Raw genomic sequence first — 23103 nt, forward strand, 5'->3', positions numbered from 1 at the left:
GTGAGGAGGATGCCAAGAGGCTGCAGGTTGACGGACAGGTTAGGTGAGTGGGCAAATGCATGGCAGATGCAGTATAATGTGGATAAATGGGAGAATATCCACTTCGATGGCAAAAACAGGAATGCAGATAAAGGGGAGGTGCAACGAGACCTGGGTGTCATGGTACATCAGTCATTGAAAGTTGGCATGCTCGTACAGCAGGCGGTAAAAAAGGCAAATGGCCTTCATAGCTAGGGGATTTGAGTATAGGAGCAGGGAGGTCTTACTTCAGTTGTACAGGGCCTTGGTGAGGCCTCACCTCGAATATTGTGCTCAGTTTTGGTCTCCCAATCTGAGGAAGGACCTTCTTGCTATTGAGAGAGTGCAGCGAAGGTTCACCCGACTGACATATGAGGAGGGACTGGATCGACTGCGCCTGTATTCACTGGAGTTTAGAAGAATAAGAGGGGATCCCCTAGTAACATAAAATTCTGATGGGAGTGGACAGGTTAGAGGCAAGAAGAATGTTCCCGATACTGGGGAAGTCCAGAACCAGAAGTCACAGTCTAAGGATAAGGAGCCATTTAGGACCGAGATGAGGAGAAACTTCAGAGAGTTATTACCCTGTAGAATTCTCTACCATAGAAAGTTGTTGAGGCCAATTCGTTAGATATATTCACGAGGGAGTTAGATATGGCCCTCACCGATAAAGGGAATAAGGGGTATGGATGAAAAGCAGGAAAGGGGTAGTGAGGTGAATGATCAGCCATGATCTTACTGAATGGTGCTGCAGGCTTGAAGAGTCGAATGGCCTACTGCTGCACCTATTTTCTATGCTTTTATGTAGATTCATGTTCCTGGAGCTAGTTGCCCTGTTTCTGTATCCCACAATTCCGCAATTTCTGCAGCTAGTTCCCTTGTCCTTGACCGAATTCCACTGTTCGTGGAGCTTCAATCTCCCTTTTACCGGGAGCTTCAAATTCCCCTGTCCCTGGAGTGAATTCACATGTTCCGGAGCTAATTCACGCATTCCTGGAGCTGATACTGTCGCTTTTTCTGCTGATCCTACTTCCCCTGATGCTGGAGGTAATTCTCGTTTCTGGAGCTCCTACTATCGCGGTTTGTGGACGTCCTAATTCCTATTTCTCTGGAGCAATTCTGCATTTCTCGCGCTAAGACGCCTGTTTATGGAGACGATACCCCTGTTTCTGGAACTAATTCCACCCTCCCTGGAGTTACAAGCTCCCCTGTTTCTGAAGCGAATTCCCTTTTTTATGGAGCTTCGAATTCCCCTGTTTTTGGAGATCAAAATTCAGATGTTTATGTAGCAGCTAATTGTTCTTTATATGTGGCTGATAATTTCCCGATATTTGGAGCTCCGAATAGAAATTTAAAAAGTGTGCTCTCCTAATTTGCCTGCAACAGGCACACCTTGTTATGTATACAACCTTAGTAACCTGTATTAAACCGCCACCAGAGGCCATGCCTGTTGGAGTCTCAAGGGCTCCTAGCATTCCTTGGGAGCAATGTCGATAAGCAGGCCTCCCACGCTGCACCAACACTCTGGATTTTGAATAAAGGAGCTAAGGTCCCACTTACTCATGTCTACAGTACTCAGTTACATTACTTTATTATGAGTTTAACAACTGGCGACGAGATAACGAACAATCAAGCGAAAATGCAGAGAACTGCTAGTACCCTGGAAAAATTCTCAGAAGGTGATGATTGGGAGGCCTTCCTGGAGTGAATCGAGCCAAACTTCATGGCCAACAAGCTGGAAGGGAATGAGAACGCTGCTAAATGAAGGGCGATCCTCCTCACCCTCTGTGGGGCAACATCCTATGACCTCATGAAGAATCTTCTAGCTCCGATGAAACCAACAACTAAATCGTATGAAGAACTATGTGCGCTGGTCTGGGAGCATTAAATTCGAAGGAAAGCGTTCTGATGGCAAGGTATCGATTTTACAGATGTCAATGGTCTGAAGGCCAAGAAGTGGCGAACTATGTCGCCGAACTCGGGCCCCTTGCAGAACATTGCGAATTCGAGAGATTCCTTGAGCAAATGCTCCCTGTTTATGGAGCTGCTAGTGTCTCTCTCTTTATGGCACTTTCAATTTTCCTGTTTCTGAAGCTCCAGTTTGGCGATTTTAGGAGCTCAAAATCCCTTGTTAACAGAGCAAATAATTTTCCTGCAGTTGGAGCTCGCTGGTAACTGCACTGGTTTGGGTCAACTCTCCTAATACCCATTTCCTGACCTTGATTTTAGAGATCCATATTGCCCCATTTCTGGATCTCCTAATTCCCCTCTTTCTTCAGCATTCTTATAATTCCGCCGAGTTTGGAGACCTGGGCTCAGAGGTCATGGAGTGAGATCAGTAAGTAGCGAGAGAAAATAGGGTCAGGCGTCAGATATTGGGGACAATTCAGCTATATATAGATCGTTGCACTAAGACACGTAATAAGTACAACTGGGAGCTCCAGCAACATGGAGAACTAGGAGCTCCAGGAACAGGGGAATTCGCTTGGTACAGCGAAATTAGCTGCAGCTAAAGAGGAATTAGGTTTAGAAAGGAGAGTTGGAGAAAGACACAGGTAAATAAGCTGTTCATGCAGTAGGAGGATTTAGAGAGCGAACCACAAGCAAAATAATTCTGAGCTATATATATATATCGTGGAAATGGTAGCCACCTAAAAAGCACAATTAGGTGCTGCGTAAATAGCGCAATTTGGAGCCCCAGAAACACGGAATGAGCTTTCCTTAAATACAAGAATTAATTCCAGAAACACCAGAATGAGAAAAATGACGTCCAGAAATCTGTTAAAATATGTCAAGACAACCAATGAGAAAGGAGATTCTTTAATCCGTACAAGAATATTGGAAATCACCAAAAAAAACTTCAGACTGTAATAGTAATAATAGTTTAAAAATTAAAAAACTTAGAATAAAATTGAAAAATAAATCTAGGCATTTTTAAACCAGGATCAATTGACCAGAACTTTTAAATTTAAGCGATTTTTTAAAGCCATTTCAAATATTTATATAAATCATTCTGCTGGTAAATGACCTTACTGCTTTTACCAAGTACAAGTGTTTGCTGGGCAGTAGTTGGGCAAATAGCCCAATCCTGCACCAGCGAAAGGAAATTTACAGCGATCAGTCATGGAGAAACTGGACATATCGCAAATTCTGTTGCTTTTTTTCCCTCATCCAAATGCTGAAATCGCAGAAAGGCACTTGCGACAACGTGCGCTGTGCCTAGGCCGTCATAGGACCGGTTAAATCCAGCCCATTGTCTTTTGGATGATGTCACCGAGGTACAATATGTAGATGGAGATAAGGAGGGGACAAGCACGGAGATAACAACGCCTCAGTTACTGAGGGTTAAAGGAAGTTGCCACCAGCTCGAGCGGTCCAGTCTGATCACTCAATATGGAACACTGACCGTGCTGGGACTGGGGAGTTGAGTCAGCACATTAAACTGCTGAAGCGGCTGTGCTTCCATTGGTCAGTGGGGCAAGCTCAGGTGGAGCGGCCTAAGGGGTCCAAAGCATGAGGAAAGGAAGAGAGGCGTGAATGGAGGGGGCGGGGGGCAGAAATATTCACATTCTATCAGGAGTGCACGTTGCCGAAATCTCTTGCTGCACCACCAATTGCAGCACGATCCAAGCCCGAGTTCAGCCGACTCCTGCGCAGGCTCATGCGCTATTCCTCGGACAACGAATTACTCACTTCACCCGAAATAAGCTCAAGCACCGGAGACCAGAACCTTACAGGAACGATCTTTATTAAGTATATCAAAAAGCGTTAAACAAAAATAATTAATTCGATTACCACATTTTGCCACCCTAGGCCACTTACTGCCCGGAAGAAGAATGAGTGAAGCATCACACTGACATGCTGAGACCCAGCTTGGCCCAGCATCAGAGAATTAAACTTCAGGCATAATCTGTTACCTCTCGGGCGCTGGTCCGTTTTCAAAGCTCCGCCCGAGGGAACAGTTCCGCGGCCTGGTTGGGGGTTGGAGACAATAAAGCGGACCGGAATCATTCAGGTAACGAAAGTTGGAGCTTCACACCGACTGGAGCCCCGGCAGCCGAGGAAAAACTGACACATGCAACAAACATTTCAGAGAGGACATTGGAATAGACCGAACTGAGCAACGACAAATGTATACGGATCAGGAATTTCCGGCTGTGCACTTTTCACCGATCCCGGTTTCCACAATCACCAGCGAGCCTGTTCACCGGTGAAGTTGAAGGGGAAAGACAAAGGCGGATTTCAGTCTGAAGACAGTGGTATGTTTCCAGTTACACTTTTTCTCCCTCCCCCCCACCCCGCTAATAATGTGTCCCGGACACACCACCCGGCCACCTGCCGACAGTACCGAATCAGTTAGCAAGACCTGGGATCTTCCCGTTCATGTCTCAATGGCTGTATCTCAGCCACTGGGAGAACTGATAAATCCAGGCTTTGATCGTAAACTGCGCTCTCTAGTTATTTCAGTCCAGTTTACATCGTGTGCCCTCCACACCGCGAGGATATAAGCTGCAATTTCTACATTCATTTGTGGGTGCAGCCCAATCAGGCAGACGAACAATGAGGAACAGTCCGGACTTGTTGTTCACCCCACCACCACCACAATAGTCCGTTAGCAACAAGACTCCAATCCCAAGGATCCTGCTGGGAAACGGAAGTTTCCTCCATCTCGGTGCCCAGAGCTGGGAGCCATTAGTTTGAAACATCCCACAGCTCAGACGCTGGACGTTTGCCTCGGTGTCAGATTCAAATTCAGCCCAGAATTGCCGGAGACTGCGCCCGCCTCTAAGATCACTGAGATGTGAGCCTCAAATCAATTCTCAGTGGTCACAGCCCTGCCGCGGGCTCTGGTCCCAGCGCTCAGATTCACATGCCAGCTCAGGCACTCAGTTATTGAGGTCGGGCAGTGCGTGAACTGGGCGTGTCCAGAAATTATCCAACAGGCCAGTGTTTGGGGAAAAAAAGGATATATAGATTAGGGGAGGGGGTCAATCAATGCTTAAATTGGCTCGGATTTCATTTTTTAATGAACATAAAACTATGGGCAGAGAGCCAGAGAAGTGCCGTGGTGTGGGGGCGGAGAGCGGGCCTCCAGGGTCGAGAGAAGCGTTGACTGTGGTACCTGATGTCTCCTTGTGCCTGGCCCGCCTGTGGCCTCTCGGTTGTGCGCGAAGCGCATCAATGCACTCAGCCATTGAGATAAACTGCACAACAGCCGTGCCCTCGCACTCCCTTTTCTTGGGGCAAGACAGCTTGAAAGGTTTAGGCACCATGCATCCTCGGATTGCGTGTCTGGAATGAGAGTAGCATTAGTGCAGAATCTCAAGCTCCCATCCTACTCTCTTCTCAATCCCAGGGTCAATATCAATACATACAATGCCTAGCACCTCCTCCAGGGTTACAATCCATCTGATGTACATTGCCCAGAAATTAAGCCAGTGCTCCAGAGGAGGTCCAAGCAGAGCTCTGAACAATCAGTAACTTCCATTCTCGGCCATCACTTAAAATTTGTCTTTTGTACTTCCCACTGGTTTAATGATATCTGCTCATGGGTCCCCCTTTATCTACAGCTTCAGTTCCTAGCTTCTAACCAAACACAGAAATAGTGATCCAACGTTCTCGGGATTTAAAGTAGATACTCTCACACTTCCCACATTCAACGCCATCTTGGCAGTTTTGCAGCCTTAATTTAACGGCCTTTTGAAACTTAATTGCTCCCATATACATTACTTACTGTGCCAGCCAACTTGCTGGCATGAGCAAACTTGGATATATGGCTGTGTGTCGGCCGGTGCGGACACTATGGGCGTGAAATGGCCTCCTTCTGCAGTGTAAATTTCTATTGCTTCATCTAAGTCATTGAAAGTGAAAAGCTGAGGCCCCAGTACAGATCCCTAGGAGGACTACAAATCATATCCTGCCAATTGCAGTAGATGGACAGTATCGCTGTCCACTAACCAATGTTTTACCACTGGCAACAGGTTGCCTTCGAGTCCATGCACTGTCATTTATTCCCAGAGTCTAGTTCGTGAAACATTAACGAATGCCCATGATTATTACATGTATTCCACAGCACAGAAAGGGGCCGCACAGCCCTGATGCTCGATGCTACACAAGTGCGTCCTTCCACCCAATTCACCGAACCCAACACATAGAATCTTATATTCCTTTCACCCATGTTAATTGCATCTATGTTACTTTCCTCAAATGCTCCCCATCGTATCCAGTTCCACATTCTATCCACCAAGTAGTTTCGCAATCTTTATTGGTTAATTATTGACCATCATATATTATGATGGTTTTGGATTCTCCACAAACCACCATATTTCTAATCTAGTCTTTCAAAGACCTTCATTCGTTTTTGAAATATTTCCTCGGATCACCTCAGTGCCCCACCCCGTTCAAGCGGTTGTGACGGATCATTTATGCAAAGACTGTTGTATAACATTATGAGGGGCCTCGATAGAGTGGATAGGAAGGATCGAATTCCCGTCGAGGGCCCAACATGCAGGGGCCATAGATTTAAAGTAATTGGTAGGAGATTTAGAGAAGATACGATGGGAATGTGTTCCTCCAGAGGGTGCTGGGGGTCTGGAACTCCCGGCCTGAAAAGGTGGTCGAGGCAGAAACGCTCACCTCTTCTATAAAGTACTTGAGAGCGAGAGAGCGAGAGAATATAGGGGCCGGGGGGGGAGAGAGGAGAAGTTATGCTGCGGGTGCACAAATCCCTGGTTAGACCATATCGGGAGTAGTGTGCATAGTTCTGGGCACTACACCTTGATATATTGGCCTGGCCAATTTTACCAGATTGAAAACTGGACGCAAACTGTTAAATTACGAGGAGATATCACAAACTAACACGTGGAATTTATTCCAGAGTGGACAAGTGCAGTCAGCCTGTTTACCTGCTCCAGCAATAGCGAAATGCATCATTGCTTCGTTGAGCTGTGTTCTCCAATCTCCTTTTACAATCGAACGATTGTGGTCATTCCTGTTCCTCGAAGCTTATTGGCTTCCAGTATTCCTTGCGCGTCCTGGGGAGCAAAGGCAAGCAGAGATGGCAGTTTGTTCATCCAGTCCATAAAACAACAAGAGTTAGACTGCCAGTACTTCAACACAAGTCAACCTCCCAGTGCGAATGAAAACTTTATAGCTCCTCACGACCACCGGATGTCCAAAGCGCTTTACAATTAAGTACTTTCGAAGTCTGGTTACAGTTGTAATGTGGGAAACGCGGCAACCAATTTTCGCACAGCAAGCTCCCACAAACAGCGATGTGTTAGTGACCAGATAATCTGTTTGTTACATTGATTGAGGATAAACGTTGATCTGCTAAATATTAATCCCCAGACACCGGGGATAACAACCCCTGCTCGTAAAGAGTCTCAGCGGATCCTTTCTTGCCACTCCTTCCCCCTACAAAAGTGGCGGATTAAGAAAAGCACCCCAACCCCAGGAATTTGCACAGGTACCAGGACCTGAACTATTAGGGTGCATCACTTCAGGTAATGTGAATCAGTTCCCAGCTCGTATCACAGAATCATAGAATGGTTACAGCGTGGAAGGTGGCCATTCGAGCCCATGGCAAATCAGCTAATCCTGTTAAGTCCTATTTCGGGTGGTCAGCTGCATTCGACAACAATCGAGTCAGATACCTTTAATCTTTACGTCTTTATTGAAGCAGCTTCGGACCTGTTACCAAACTGCCAGCACAGAGTCTACAGATTCTGAGGCAGGCAGACAAAAGGTCTGCCTATCCTTACAGACGCATCCTTTTTATTCTTACAAACTAGAGGAGGTATGGCCCGCTTCATCAATCACAGTGTGTTACTAGGGCTTCAGGAATTGATAGCCCGTTTATCTTTAGAGCACTTTATACTTTTACGAGCGGAATAGCCCAGCTTAATCACACGAAGCAAATGTGCACCTCATCAAGTCATGGCCATCAACCCTTGTTTATCAGTGATGGTCACACAAGCTACTTTGTCCACTACTTTCTCACAGGAAACTAATTCTGTCTTTTCTTATTTTCTTATTGATTCGTAGAACCATTTTATTAACCCTTTCATGATTCTTCCACCTACATTCACATTCCCTCCTGTTATCATTCCATGATAACTTCTCATTTATATGTTTACTCTCAATTGTGTGCACGGCCCGGTACTCCCTGCCTCAACGTGCTGGCCAGTCACGCGGTTTCAGGAGTCCCAGTTGCTTAGATCAAATAATGCCCCATGTTATTGCTAAGATCAATTTTTTCCCGACCAGTATGTGTGAAATTATACGAATCCAAGGATGGGTGTTCACACTTATTCCCCAATCCCAGACCTTTCTCCACCAACTCTGACTTTGTAAGTCTACATCGATATCTTCTTCCAGTACTTTGATTTTAGTTTGCAGTTGGTGGTAGAGCTTTACAGATTGACCCACTCTGAGCCTCAATTCTCGTAATACTGCGGTTAGATGTGGGATAGGGACCTGATCTGGCTCGTCATAATCCTGCAAATGATCGCGGAGCTGATCGGTTACATCAATAACTTCAGGCTTCCGGCGCCTAACCTGTGTGATATGCGCTTGCCCGATCGCGACAGGTCGTAGTGGCATAAAGCAAAAGTTTGGCTGTGGTATAGGGCACTGCAGGTCATTTGGGTCCCTTGTCTTACTTCTACACAGGCATCCACACTCTGGCAAGAGGTGATGCCCGTGTTTGAGTCGTGAAGACAGGAATAATTGGACTGCTTTGTGAGACAAATCTGGTTAACGGGCACGTCCACTTTTGGGCACCCGAATCCTGTACCATTCCAACACTGTGGGTACCCATCCTTCCCAGACCTTGTGGTGTTTAGGCAGGTGGCTGTGGTGCCTCAGCCATCGGAATATGTGAAGGTAATGTTTTCGGCGGGCGGGGTATCATTGTATCCTCGTATGTAAAGACTGGGATCCATAACCGGGGTTGGGGTAAACAATTCAGTAACCGACATAACAGGGTAGCATACAACCGACTCTGGCGCGAATAAGATCTTATGAGTCCTCAGAAATATATTATGATCTTTCCCCAGTTGCCCTTGCACGTTCATTTTCCTCCTTTGCCCTGTTACTGATTCCAGGGATTGGTCCTTTGAATCAACTAAGTCATCTTCAGGTTGATCAGGTCAAACAAAGTCCTCAGGGCAAACAAAGTCCATTTCACATTCCCTGAACCGGCATGGCAAATTCCATCGGTCTTTGCCCTGTAGAGTCACCTGTCGATCAACTTGTGAGAGTATACCCGTACGGGATTTTATTTTAGTCATGGTCCATGATTCGAGATCGTCTGGTGTCCTGGTCCCACATTGTACTATATCTCCCGTACAGAGGCGGAGAATTTGCTCTCGTGAGCCATCGGTAGGGCAGCTGAGTAGTCGTCCCCCTGTTTTTGTTACTGTTATCAGCAGGATCACGACTCCTAGCAGCAGAGTTCCGTGCATTCTTTCAATCCTGAAAGACAAAGGGGCTTACAAACCGTCATATTACTATCGTGGCCACCAAGGCCTCATGTTATGCCTAAATACCTAAAAGCAGGACAAGCAATCATATGATAATTAGATTAATTAAAATTATGGCTTAAAATTACGGCTAAAACGGTTACGGAACGACGGGAATGAACGTATTATGGCACTTCAATTATTAGACCACACTTCAATTATTAGTCCACGTCTATCTCCACTCCCGCCTTTTGATTACCGCCGGTAATCAATTTGCAATGATGCATGTGCACCCACGCAAATCTACCTTCCACCTTTACAGCGGTGGGCTGGTGAGTAAGACCTGAAATGGACCATCCCATCGGGGCTGGAGATGATGTCGCGTCCAATTTTTGATGAGGACGAAGGATCCGGGCTCGATAGGGGATGATCCGTGAGAAGAGGGACGGTCATCATAAGCGGCGCGAACCTGTGAATGAGAGGCTCGCAATGGCTTAGTTAGGGCTAACACATAGGTAGTCATCTTCTCAGTCATGTGATGAAAGTAAACGGCAACTGGAGAATAGTGGTCCCAAGGGGTGCGAAGAGTCTGCCGTACACGATCTCGGCCGGGGTGAGACGCGTCGTCCCTGCGGGGGTGGAGCGAATCTGAAAAAGAGCTACAGGTAACAATTTTAACCAAGTCGACCCTGTTTGAGAGGTCAGTTTAGCTAACTTGGTTTTAAGAGTCTGGTTGGTTCGCTCGTCCAGACCCGCTGCCTGGGGGCGATAGGCACAATAGAGTTGCTGAAGTATCCCTAACTGTTGGCACAATTCCTTGTTTACAGCTGCAATGAAATGGGGTCCATTATCTGAGCTAAGACGACTGGGAACCCCGAAGCGAGGGATAACTTCCTTCAGCAATATCTTAACAACAGTATAGGCTCTATTATCCGTAGTAGGATAAGTTTCAATCCATTTACTAAAAACATCAACAATAACCAACACATATTTATAACACTGACAGCATGGCAATTCTATATAGTCCATCTGCAAAGTCTCGAAGGGTCCGGCTGGCAAGGGTTTTTTACGTAATTAACATGGTGCCCCCCTTCCAGGATTATGGCGTTGGCAGGTAAGGCAATGAGAAATAATATTCTGCGCAAACATTTGGAGGCTAGGATGCCACCATGTCTGGAGGAGCAGGCCACTAGTGGCTTTTGCTCCACAATGTGTGGTGTAATGAACACATTCAATTACCCAAAGGGCCAATTCATCGGACATACAAGTTTGATCAGCAGGTGTGATCCACAACCCGGAGGCAGTATCATATTTACAATCAAGATCGTTCCAAAGTTGTTTTTGTACAGCAGGAGCGCCCTCCTGTAGGCGAAGTACCTCTTTGATGGTTGGCATTGGCTTTTCAGGGGCCGACAAGCTCGGTTTAGAGCTGGACGTCTGCCTCATCATTCGGGGCACAACAATCTGCTGACTCCATGCAGCACACTTAGCCGCCTCGGCAGCAAGGCGGTTTCCGATGTCGATTGGAGAGAAACCGGCAGTATGAGCGGAACATTTAATAACAGCGATTTGTCGAGGGAGCAGAAGAGCAAGTAATAGGTCAGACACAAGCACTTGGTTCGAGATTGGCGTACCGGTTGAAGTTAGGAATCCTCGGTTTTTCCAGAGCTGGCCGAAGTCGTGGACAACCCCAAAGGCATAATGGGAGTCAGTGTAGATATTGACTCGGAGATCCTCTCCTAAAATACACGCACGGGTGAGGGCAAAAAGTTCTGTTTGCTGAGCGGAAAGGGGGACCTGGAAGGCTCCAGACTCGAGAGTCGTTCCTTCTTGACTGACAACAGCATAACCGGAAATGCGGGTTCCTTCCTTGTCGATGGAGGAACTGCCATGAGTGAACATAACGAGGTCAGGGTTTAACAGAGGGGTATCTGAAAGGTCGGAGCGAGGGCTCGTGTCCTCGAGGACTGAGTGCAGACAGTCATGATCCGGCTTAACAACATATTCTGTCTTTACTTTAGTCAGCAGTGAATCTTTTAGCTCAACTGTCGGACCGTCCTTCCAAAAAGCTTTGACTGCTCGAGACATTTCCTGAGTTGTGGCGTCACACCAGTCAAGATTATTGGTCCTTATTGCAGTAGCAACTGTTCCAGGAAGGCAGTTCATTAACATAGAACAAAACTGAGGAGAGGGTTGTCCCCTAGAAAACGCCTGGTCTCCTGACTGGGTTCCATATACTTCCTTAAATCTCTCTAAAAATTCCTCGGCTGTCTCGCCCTTCTTTGGTTTCATGTCCAAGACTTTGGTAATATCGACAGGTTTTCGCAGAACTACGTGTACAGCATCCAGAATCATCGTCTCTCTGTCCTCGTTATTCGCGGGTGCTGCTTCTAAGGCTTCGTGAGTTTGATGTCCTAAGGCTTCCTGAAATCTGGTCCATTCAGAACCAGTAAGTACCTGTTGTACCAGAGACCAATGGTCCCTTGAGTCTGCTTGATAGACTCTAATGGTTCGTGACAAAAATTCAATGAACCGTTGAGGACAGGTATTTTTATTCGGGGCACTGGTTAATATGGACATAAGTTCATGAGGTTTCCAAGGTAACCACAATTGTATCATAGCAGGTGGTGGCACATTCGGGCCCCCATCCACAACAGGCGCTGCTGGTGCCAACGCGCGAGGGTTAGGGACAGTTCTGACGGGCAGCTGTTTCGGCGCACATTTCTTCAGGGTTCTTGGTGTCTCCCCGTCATTGTCCCCTTCAACATCACCAACCCATCCCGACTCTGAATCTGTCCCAGTGTCTGACCCTGACATTATCACATCATCCTCATCCGTAGGGGTTAATTTCCCCTTTTTCCCTTTACCACTACGTCGTTAATTTCTTTCAAGCCGTTGTAATTTCCTTATTTCCTGTTCAAATTGACGCCGTCTTTGAACCTGGCTTCTAATCCCCTCTGCAACGGATCGACAGAAAACCTCATCATCAGACTTAGTTCCCCAAGACTGTCGTTCTATATTAGACACATTTTCTAAACTGGGATAAATGAGTGTTGCAGCAGCAGTGGCGCCCGGTGTTGGGACATTAGGACCGGGGTAAGGGGGTGGTAGAACTCCGTTCGTCTGTAAATTTTGCACCGGCACATTTACTGCCACAGCCGCGTCAGCCAAGGCATTAACATCGGGTTGTGCCCTCGGACGAGGCGGGGGAGCCCCTGGAGTCATATTCTAATTATCCCATTTATTGTCCTCGTCAGCCCCTTGCATGCCAAGACCAGCCATTGAACTACGTAGTTCAGTTAAAGATTCCTTGTTTGTTCTATTTCTCTTTTCCTGTGCACATTCCTTTCTTTAAATTTCTAATGACTTAGGGATTCCCGCATCGGTTAATTCCTGCCTTGAGAGCATTCTCCTACCAACTCGCCAGAATATTCTTATCTTTTTCATCCTGACAATGTTTGCGCCAGATTTCAATCAATTCTTACTCTTTTTCCTGATTTCCTTTTTCCAAATTAATTCTTGGGCGCGTTTAATTGTTTCTAAATCACTTGAACCCCCTAATGGCCATATGTCTGAACCTAATTTCTGATTCAAACCTCCCGACAATTGTCTGAGTTGCTCGTTTTTATCTGGGTGTTTATTACCCACGATAAAACTTATCTTAACCTAGGTATTCAACGTTTTGATGGACTCATTAAGTGAGACAATTTCAAATCAGTTATTCAACGTTTTGACGGACTCATTAAGTGAGACAATTTCAAATCAGTTATTCCTTTTCTCTCTATTCCTTTTCTCTTTATTCCTATTCTCTTTATTCCTTTTCTCTTTTAACGTTTGACGGACTTCTTATGGTAGACAATTTCCAGATCAACCTACACCTTCGTCATTTTAACAGACCACCATTGTGGACAATTCCAAATCTATTCCTTCGTAACTTTAACGGACCACCATCGTGGACAATTCCAAATCTATTTTTTCCTGGGGTAATCTGACAACTGACCACGGGCGATCCCGTCAACAATTAATTGAACAGTGGTGAAAGATCCGCGACCAGAACTTAGACAGGAGGAAAACAAAGTGGCAATTTAGCTAAATATACTCACTTTGGGGCCCATTTCCTCTGCCGCGTCCCATCTGTAGGATATCAATGATTCAGCCACTTCCAATGGAGAGTTTTTGGGATCCCACTTCTGACACCAAATGTTAAGTCCTATTTCGGGAGGTCAGCTGCATTCGACAACAATCGAGCCAGATACCCTTAATCTTTACGTCTTTATTGAAGCAGCTTCGGACCTGTTACCAAACTGCCAGCACAGAGTCTACGGATTCCAAGGCAGGCAGTCAAAAGGTCTGCCTATCCTTACAGACGCATCCTTTTTATTCTTAACAACTAGAGGAGGTATGGCCCGCTTCATCAATCACAGTGTGTTACTAGGGCTTCAGGAATTGATAGCCTGTTTATCTTTAGAGCACTTTATACTTTTACGAGCGGAATAGCCCAGCTTAATCACATGAAGCAAATGTGCACCTTATCAAGTCATGGCCATCAACCCTTGTTTATCAGTGATGGTCACACAAGCTACTTTGTCCACTACTTTCTCACGGGAAACTAATTCTGTCTTTTCTTATTTTCTTATTGATTCGTAGAACCATTTTATTAACCCTTTCATGATTCTTCCACCTACATTCACAATCCCACTCCCCAGCCCTTTCCCCATAGCCCTGCAATATGTTTCCTTCAGATACTTGGCCATCTCCCCTTTGCACAAGAAGAGTTTTTCTCCACCATCCTTTCAGGCAGTGCAATTCTGGTTCTTAACCACTCGCTGCATAAAAATGTTTTACATCATCTTTTGGTTCTTTTGCCAATCACCTTGAATGTATCCTCTGGTTCTCGCCCCATCTGCCAATGGGAACAGTTTCTCTATCCACTCTGTCCAGACCCCTCATGATTGAACACTTAGCAAATCTTTTCTATTCAAAAAAGAGAACCACCCCAGCTTCTCCAGACTATCGATGTAACTGAAGTCCCTCATCCCTGGAATCATTCTCGTAAATCTTTTCTATACCTTTAAAAAAGGTCTTCACATCTTTCCTCAAGTGTGGTTTCCAGAATTTGACAATGCTCCAGTTGGGGCCGAACCAGTGAACAGATTAATTATAATTTTCACTTGTCCTCATACCTCTATGAAGTCCAGGATCCGGCAAGCCTTTTAACTGCTTTTTCAACCTGCCCTGCTACATTCAGCGATTTATGCACACGTCTCTGCATGCACCCCATGTAGGATTGTACAATTTACTTTACATGTGCTTCACTCATTATTCCTACCAAAATACTTCATTTCACGTGAGTTAAATTTCATCTGCCGCGTGTCTTCCCACTTCACCAGCCTGTCCATGTCTTCTTGAAGTCGATCACTATCCTCCACACATCACTTTACTTCCAAGTTTTGTGCCGCCTGAATTTTGAAATAGTGCCCTGTAACTGAAGTCCAAGTCATTGATATACATCAAGAAAAGCAGTGGAACGTGGACCAACCCCTGGGGAACACCACTGTATACCTTCCTCCAGTCTAACCCACCATTCAACTCTGCTGTTTCCTGTCACTTAGCAACTCTGTATCCAGACTGCCACTGCCCGTTTTATTCAATGGGCTTCAACTTTGCTGGCATGTCTATTATTTGGCACTTTGTCAAACATCTTTTGGAAATCCATGTACATTAACCGCATTATCCTCATGAACCCTGTTGCATCAAAAACTTGATCAAGTTGGTTAAACACGATTTGCCGTTAAGTCTGTGCTGGCTTTCCTTAATTAATCCACCCCAGTTAATTGTCTACGATTACTGTTTCTAGAAGCTTCCCTATTACCAAGGTTAAACTGAATGGCTTGTATCCGTTTGGTTTTCAACACTGGCTTAACATTTTCAATTCTCCAATACTCTGTCAGCCTTCCCAATACCTCATTTTTTCAATCATATCAAGTCTCACCACTATCCTCTTTCACTAGGTCTATGACAGCATCCTCTTCCTTGGTGAAGACAGATACAAAGTATTAATTTAGTACCTGGCCATACCTTCTGCCTCCATGCACATGTCTCTTTGGTCCCTAATTTTCAACATCCTCCTCACTACCCAGTTACTATTTGGATGCTTAATGACTTTTGGATTAACTTACGTTGGCTGCCATTTTATTCTCACCCTCAAATATGAGCTTTGTATATAGCCAGATGATCATATATTTGCAACTTAACATCCGTCATGTGTTCTGATTCATCATTCTATTTTGTCATCCAGGGAGCTCCGAATTTAGTTGTCCTACCTCCCTCTTTCCTCCCGCATCCCCGCAAACCTTGTGGAATGTACTTCAAATGTACCTGAACTATTTCCTCTTTAATGCAGCCCATTGTTCTTTGCCTGCTAATCTTTTGATTCCAATTGATCAGTTCTCGTCTCACTGAAATCAGTCTTCCCCAGTTAAACATTTTTACACGAGATTGTTCAGTCCTTTTCCATAGCTAATTTGAGCATATGATACTATGATCGCTGTTCCGTAAATGTTCACCCATTTGACCCACCTCGTTTCCCCAGAAACAGATCCAGCCTCATCGGATGGAACCGATTATCCTGAAAACACATCAGAAATGTATCCTCTTCTCTGCCCTTTATATTACTATAATTCACTCATTATGATTGTATGTCCTTCCCCAATATTACTACTCTACATTTGTACCTCCAATTGTGCTGGCCCATATATTTCCCACTATTTGATTGTCCATAGAATACGCATCGGGTGATCATTCCGAAGCTAAATATAGGGCCACTTACGTTGTATTATTGGGAGGGAAATAATTCCTCCAGCATAGAGTGAAGGCTCACGCCATCAGACTGAGTGAGACCAGCTCAGAGTGCTGTAGATTTGCCGAGCTCATGTTACCCATTAGTGAGGCTATGACAGCTAGTTTAGTTCTGAACTTCAAAAGCACCGGGTCTGTTATCTCAATCACTTCTACTCGTCCCACTTCCTCACCTCCCCGCCCCCAGCGTCACCGGAAGGTCGCTAGTTTCTTTTTACTTATTTGACCTTCATGGGATTGAGCCTCACGCAGTGGGCAGCAAGTACCAGGAGCGAGCACCTCAGATTCGCCAGACCAGCAGCATCAGTCGGAGGTACTGACGCAACTTAAACCATTACCTATTCCCCAAAGAGAAAATGGATTTCGAGTACATCCAATCATCAACACTCCAAGTATAGTGAGCCTGAAGCGATCGGAAGGGGCAGGAATCTCAGGTGCAGACCAAGGCATGAAGCTCCGGCCGTTTTGTAATTTAGACATCAATTATTGCTGTTAGTTGTGCCTTTACCCATGGAGTCGCTAGAAGAAGCAGCGTGAAAAGAATTTACACAGACCTCGAATATTATACACAAATCCGGATGTAGCTCTGGAACAAAGGAGGTTTGATGTGCGAGAGGAGCAGCTAGCACGGGTGACAACAGCAGATGGATGCTGAATGTGGCGTGACTGGATTCGTGTAAATCAGAATTATATCAGGTTTTGGCCCATCGTTTCAGTGCCGGCCAAAAAAAGCTATGCAACCTAACCCACATCCCAGCTCTTGGCCTGTAGCCTTGTCGGTTCAGCAAGTGCACATCCAAGTACAAGTGTTGAGGGTTTCTGCCTCTACCACCCTTTCAGGCAGCGAGTTCCAGATACCCCCATCACCCACTTGGTGAAACAAAGTTATCCTAATCCTCGTTCCAATTACTTTAAATCTATACCCCCTGGTTATGGAATCCTCTGCCAAGGGAAATAGATCCTTCCTTTCCATTGTATATAGGCCCGTCAGTAACGTACACCTCCAGCTTCCCTCGTTCCAAAGAAAAAACCTCAGCCATCCAATCTTTACTCAGCTAAAATTATCCAGTCCTGGCAACATCATCGGAAATCTCCTGTGTAACCTATCTAGTGCAAACGCGATTTTTCTGTTATGCGATGACCAGAACTGTATGCAGTGCGCTCGCTGTATGGGTGGGGGTTGAGGTGGGGAGATTTTCTCCCTGGTCCCCATCAAAACTACGGCATTGTCAAAAGCAGACGTTGCAATAAGAGCCTTGCCATTGGACTGCTGGTCCGATTCTTTAAGCTAGAGTTAAGTCATAGGGGAATCTGGATACTGAAGTAATAGCGGATGCATTGACAGTCATTTTCCAACATTCCATAGACTCTGGATCAGTTCCTATCGAGTGGAGGGTAGCCAATGTAACCCCACTTTTTAAAAAAGGAGGTGAGAAAAAACAGCGAATTATCGACCGGTCAGCCTGACATCAGTAGTGGGTAAAATGATGGAGTCAATTATTAAGGATGTCATAGCAGCACATTTGGAAAGAGGTGACATGATAGGTCAAAGTCAGCATGGATTTGTGAAAGGGAACTCATGCTTGACAAATCTGGAATTTTTTGAGGATGTTTCCAGTAGAGTGGACAAGGGAGAACCAGTTGATGTGGTATATTTGGACTTTCAGAAGGCTTTCGACAAGGTCCCACACAAGAGATTAATGTGCAAAGCTAAAGCACATGGGATTGGGGTTAGTGTGCTGACATGGATTGAGAACTGGTTGTCAGGCAGGAAGCAAAGAGTAGGAGTAAATGGGTCCTTTTCAGAATGGCAGGCAGTGACTAGTGGGGTACCGCAAGGTTCTGTGCTGGGGCCCCAGCTGTTTACATTGTACATTAATGATTTGGACGAGGGGATTAAATTTAGTATCTCCAAATTTGCAGATGACACTAAGTTGGGTGGCAGTGTGAGCTGCGAGGAGGATGCTATGAGGCTGCAGAGTGACTTGGATAGGTTCGGTGAGTGGGCAAATGCATGGCAGATGAAGTATAATGTGGATAAATGTGAGGTTATCCACTTTGGTGGTAAAAACAGAGAGACAGACTATTATCTGAATGATAACAGATTGGGAAATGGGGAGGTGCAACTAGACCTGGGTTGGCGTGCAGGTACAGCAGGTGGTTAAGAAAGCAAATGGCATGTTGGCCTTCATAGCGAGGTGATTCGAGTACAGGGGCAGGGAGGTGTTGCTACAGTTGTACAGGGCATTGGTGAGGCCACACCTGGAGTATTGCGTGCAGTTTTGGTCTCCTAACTTGAGGAAGGACATTCTTGCCATTGAGGGAGTGCAGCGAATGTTCACCAGACTGATTCCCGGGATGGCGGGACTCACATATCAAGATAGATTGGATCAACTGGGCTTGTATTCATTGGAGTTCAGAAGAATGAGAGGGGATCTCAGAAAAGTTTAAAATGCTGACGGGTTTAGACAGGTTAGATGCAGGAAGAATGTTCCCAATGTTGGGGAAGTTCAGAAACAGTGGTCACAGTCCAAGGATAAGGGGTAAGCAATTTAGGACTGAGATGAGGAGAAACTTCTTCACCCAGAGAGTGGTGAACCTGTGGAATTCTCTACCACAGAAAGTTGTTGAGGCCAATTCACTAAATATATTCAAAAAGGAGTTAGATATAGTCCTTACTACTAGGGGATCAAGGGGTATGGCGAGAAATCAGGAATTGGGTACTGAGGTTGCATTTTCAGCCATGAACTCATTGAATGGCGGTGCAGGCTCGAAGGACCGAATGGCCTACTCCTGCACCTAGTTTCTATGTTTCTATGTTTATATGAACAAGCCCAGTTCAGACCGACGTGTTTGTTGCAACTTACATGAGAAATGTGGAAGTTCGAGACACCGTCACCTTGGGCTTCCAGGGAACCGCCACATGACCTCTATAGCTCGATTGTTGGTCTGTAGCAATCCTGCTGGGAGAGAGCAATTAATTTATCAAAGTCATCTTTAGATGATCATCTGCCTGGTGCAATAAGGAAGCATTACACGGAGCAAGTGAAAACATTGGTATTAATCCAAAATCATGGCAATAGCCGAATGGTATTCATGGTTAGTACGGACTGAGCGTTAACTATGAAGATGAGATCATCCACGATGAACTAGAGATTTATTTTCCGGGAAAACTGAAGAGTCTAGAGAAGCAACTGGAGGCGGGAAGAATTACTGCCATGACCAACCTTTCCTCAAAGGCTACACCAAATTGGAGAGCAGATGGTAGAATCCAGGCCGATTTCTGGCGAAAGTTATGGTCAATTGACCGCAGTCCCCGGCTCCGGGGTTGTAACTGGGTATAATTAACAAGGCGAGTCTACAAACTGCTTTGGAGTGGACTGTTCCATTTGCAGCAAGGGAAGTGCGGGAGGTGCCACCAGGGCAAAACCAACTGCCACGATACCCAGAGTAGTATTTGAGACTGCGTGTGCTCTTTTGTAGATCAACCCAGTTCGTCCCACTCCATATCCTTGCAATATTTTATCCTTCCAGTCTTGATCCTATTCCTTATTCAATCTGCCTCTTCCTCGCTATCAGACAGTGCATTCCAAATCCTAGCTAGTCGCTGCTAAAAAAAAAGTTAAGTCACCTCTGGTTTCTTTGCAAATCACATTAAATCTGTGCCCGCGTGGCCCTTCAGCCATTGGAAACAGATCATTTCTAAACCCTTCATAACTTTGAACATCTCAATCAAGTAGCCTCTTGGCTTTCTCTGCTCCAGGGAGAACTAGCTTCTCCAGTCTCAGCTCAAATGGAACCCGCATTCCTGAAACAATGCCTAAAAAAAAAACCTAGTCTGTACCCTCTCCAAAACCTTCAAGTCCTTAACCTGTGACCAGAGGTGGAGACAAGTCTGCACCTGAGGCAGAAGTCGTGTAACTTCCTGGAATGTGCTCCATGCTGCTATTTATAACGCGCCCACGATCCCATATGCTTTATTAAGCTCCCCTGCCACCTTCAATGATTTGTGCACAAGCACCCACAGGTCTCTTCCTGTACTCCCTTTAAAATTGTACCATTAAATATGTATTTTGGAAAGAAAATTCATCACCTCAATTTCATCTACCAAAATGCATCAATTTATGCGTTGAATTTAATCTGCGATGTGTCGGCCCATTCTACGAGTCGGCCTGAAGTCTATTACACTTCGAAGTTCTGAGTCATCTGCAAATTTCGAAATTGTGCATCAAGCCCCAGTAATCATAGTATAACCTTGAGAACTCTGCGTAGCTCTCGTCCAAAAAACAGCTATTCGCCACAACTGAGTGTTCGATCCCATTTGTATCCATGTTGCTCTGTACTTTTAATCCCATTAGGTTTGTTGGCAAAATTGAAGCCAATGTGATATTTATCAAACGCCTTTTTAATGGCCATATACACCAGCAACTGCACAAGCCTCATCCACCCTTTGACCACAAAACAACCAATCACGTTAACAAAATATGATTTGGTCTCAACAAATGCGTGCTGGGTCCATTGACCAAAGTGAATGTTTTTTTCTCTCCAAGATTATGGTTACCAAAAATGTGCCCCATGACCAATGTTAAACTAACTAGCTCCAATTTCTGGGTTTAGCCATTTCCTCTTTCAAAATGGTGTCACATTTGCTATTCAGTCCTTTGGCACCACCCCTGTATCTAAGGATTGGAAAGTCGGGGGCAACACCTCCGCAATTTTGACCCTTACTTCTCAGTAACCGAGGCTGCAGCCCATCTGGACCTTAAAATCTGGACTTACCCCTTTAGTGTCCTTATTTTTAAATCACTTACAGTATCATGGCAATCTCTTTGTTTACTATCGTTTTCCCAAACTGCTAACCTAGTTTTCTACTTCAGCTACACCTTCTGCCTCCACCAATAAATCCCCAACTAGCATATCGGCTTCTGAAAATTCTTGTTGAGTTTGCCTTTGGATTTCTGTTATGTTACCCACTAATCCATTGTCATACTGTGTTTTGACCCTTCTACTTTATATTCATCCTGATCCTCCCTTGTTTATTCAAGCCGACATGGCATAACCTCTTTGAGTCATCCTAAATATAACTCAGTTCACCAAGTAGCTGGGGATGCCCTCCCTTATAGGAATGTGGTCAGAGAACCCAAACTATCTCTTCTGGTCCGCGCATTGCTCAGTTACACTCTTGACTGCAAGTCCTGATTCCAATTTACCCAAGCCAGATCCCTCAATTCGCTAAATAGCCCTCCTGTCTAGATTGCTCCTTGTCCTCTATGTAATCTAGGCTAAACGTTACAATACTACGCCAAATATTAGAGATGCTCTCCAACTGGGACGTCCAGTTAACCCATTCCATTCCCCAGGACTCGATCCAGCAATGCCACCTTCCTCGTGAAATAAACATGCTGATCTAGAAAATGCTCGAGCTCACCAGAAATCCCTCCCTTCTCTGCCGCATTCAATAAAAGGCATCACTATCGTTCATGCGTATCTAGTTCGAAAAAATCTGCCCATGTATCTCTACTATTAAATGACCCATCAAATTTACCAAATAGCACAATAGATCGTTTTTCAACAACTACAACCAAATACATTATGTCTTTGATCCCTCAAGGACATTTCGAATAATATTTTCCTCAGTCATAAATGCTACGTCTCGGATTTTTTCCCTCCCCATCTTGTAGTCAGGAATATGAAGCATGCAACGCTGCCATTTGAGCCAGGTCTCGTTATTTGTGCCTGCAGCTCACTACACTCCGTTCTTACATTTAAACGAACGCCAAACCCGACCTTTGCATTTGTTGCATTTGTATTTCCAACGAGTCAAAGTCCAGCACAGTTCCATTCTTTCATACTACATCTTTATGCACACGCGAATTAGCTTATACCGACCCCTACAGTATTAGTTAACCTGTCGCAAGGATATTGGTCCCAGCTCTATTCTGGTGTAGCCTTTCCATATTGAACAAGTCCCTCCTGCCACAATTTCACAGGAATCGGAGTCCCTCCCTCCAACGCCACGTCTCTAGCCACGCATTAACCTGCAATATTGTCCTATTTCTGCTCACTAGCCCGGATCCCTGGGATAATCTAGCAACCAGTCACACGGGGGCCTGCTTTATAACTGGATACTAGATTACATTGATGGAGTGAACAATCCCTCCCTCAAATCCATGTTGAAACCAGTTCGAGCACCAACTCGACGAACCTAATCCTTCAGCGGAGAATGAGCTCGGACAATTCGGACAGTGCCAGCAGGCAGGATCCCCAGATCTTGGGCCCCACAGTTCATTTCTAAAAGCTCAGAATAAGATTGCAAACAGCTCAATGTGTGGCAGCCCATTAGAACTGGGACGAGATTAATCTCTAGGCTCACATCACAACAGGAGTACCCTTTGCAAGTTCGTCTATTGGCTATAAGTCGCTTTGAGACCTCCAGATCATAACAGATGCAAGTTACTCTTTAAAATCCTTACGGCCAGTAGAAAGAAGATCTTTAGAATAGTGAGGAGACAGTAAAACATCCCGGACACCGAGTGAACCTGCTCCAGACTCGGCCACTAAACCATGGAACTCCGAACAGCTGGATTTTAGAGACCAAGTATAAAGAAAGGTAACTTACCGGACTCAGATCTTCCCATTCGACTCACGACGGCCTTTGGTATGCCACAGTTCCAAGGTTTACAAGGCACAGTTATTTTGGCACCACTCGCCATATCTGCCAGTTTTACGCCAAATGTAAGATCCAATGTGCAGCAAAAGGAAT

General features: G+C 45.3%; 1 long non-coding RNA gene across 2 annotated transcripts in view; it reads right to left on the bottom strand.

Annotated features, from left to right (window-relative positions):
* Positions 1-3791: 3791 nt before the first annotated feature.
* Positions 3792-23103, bottom strand: part of LOC139229907 (uncharacterized) — a 56611-nt gene continuing 37299 nt past the window's right edge. The window contains exons 3-6 of one of the 2 annotated variants that reach the window (XR_011587854.1): positions 19208-19303; positions 6924-7052; positions 5141-5310; positions 3792-4218 (exon numbers count right to left, since the gene is read on the bottom strand). This is a non-coding gene — a long non-coding RNA (uncharacterized lncRNA). The remainder of the gene's footprint in view (positions 4219-5140; positions 5311-6923; positions 7053-19207; positions 19304-23103) is intronic. The other variant, XR_011587855.1, reaches the window with a different exon arrangement.

The sequence above is a fragment of the Pristiophorus japonicus genome, chromosome 19 (genome assembly GCF_044704955.1).
Source record: "Pristiophorus japonicus isolate sPriJap1 chromosome 19, sPriJap1.hap1, whole genome shotgun sequence".
Taxonomy (NCBI): Eukaryota; Metazoa; Chordata; class Chondrichthyes; family Pristiophoridae; genus Pristiophorus; species Pristiophorus japonicus.